Raw genomic sequence first — 1499 nt, 5'->3', positions numbered from 1 at the left:
AGCTTCATAGAAAGAAAACATCACTCATCAGGCCCCCATTGCTCCATGGTCCAGTTCTGATACTCATGTGCCCACGGTAGGTGCTTTTGGCGGTGAATGGGTCAGCATGCACTCTGACTGGTCTGCAGCCATGTGGCCCCCATACACAGCAACATGCAATGTAAAGTTTGTAGTGACACGTTTCTACTGTGCCCAAAATATATTGGTCAGAATTTTGTGGTAAAATACGCTTCAGGATGATCAGATGGACTCCCCACCCCATTGGTGAGCCTCGGGCCCCCGTGACGGTGTTGTTGGCCCACCTTTGGTAGGTACTAACCCCTGCATAGTGGGGACACCCCACACGACTGGCTGTTTGGAGATACTCTGACCCATCGTCCATCCATCACAATGTGGTCCTTGTCAGGGGCCCTCAGATCTGAGCACTTGTCTGTTTCTCCTGCTTCCAACTCATCGTCTTCATGAACTGATTGTCCCCTCACTGCCTCATACATCCCATGTCAGGGGCCAATGTAACTAGATTATATATAGGGGGGTGTCATGTATAGTGCAGTGTATATAATATACCCCCCCCCAACATGTCGGGGGCCAATGTACCCAGATTATATATAGGGGGTTGTCATATATAGTGTGTCAGGTCCTCTCTGTCCCGTGTTCTATGTGTGTCAGGTCCCGGTGAGGACTCTAGAAGTGGTTCTACACGTTGTCATCAAACACTTCACATTACAGCTCTATGAAGGAGCCGCTTAACGCTCTGCAAACACTTGTGGTCTCTTCAGCTCCTGCAGCGCTACGAACCGGCCGGGGAACATTCTCCACCTATGGTCAGCCCGTTATTTCTGGGTGGATTTGGACGATAGGCCCCCTCACAGTACAGGGGCCACGGTGTGTTTACCAAGAGGGGAAATCTCTGTAATTGGGGACACACTGAGATCTCTGCACTACAGATTGTACAATTTGGTTGTCACACGTGGGGTCAGTTCAGAATGACAGCGGTCACTGATCCCCGGTAGGGTCATTGGTCCACCCTGAGCTGAGATTCTTTCTGACCCCGATCAACCGGCACTGCTGGACAGAAGAGATCAGACGTGACCCAACAGATGGAAACTTTCTGCAAATCTCCCCTGGTTGTCACCAGAACATGTGACCCCATTATAAAATACTCTGTTCCTGCTCTGGTGACTACTGTAACAGCATTTATTTATCCTCCACTTCCTGTCTCGGTGACCCCATCACAAATAGGGAATGAATAGAATGTCTGGAGATAAGCACTGCACTGGGCAGGAGACTTTGGCAGTTCTGGGACTTGTTGTGCCTCAGCATTGCCGGATCCACCAGCCATAGGCAGGCCAGGTTTTCTGGATCTCCTCTATGTACAAAGGTGGTCACATGACCTGGATCCCTGATGGATCCACCTGTGTGTGGGAGGGGAAGATCCGGTTGGCTGACCCTGATAGGCTGGGTGAGCTGAGCGAGGTGACGGTGTGGCCGGGCAGGAC

This window comes from Pyxicephalus adspersus, chromosome 11 (assembly GCF_032062135.1).
Source record: "Pyxicephalus adspersus chromosome 11, UCB_Pads_2.0, whole genome shotgun sequence".
Classification (NCBI taxonomy): Eukaryota; Metazoa; Chordata; class Amphibia; order Anura; family Pyxicephalidae; genus Pyxicephalus; species Pyxicephalus adspersus.
The sequence above is the reverse complement of the archived record's forward strand: the minus strand, read 5'-3'. Positions refer to the sequence as shown.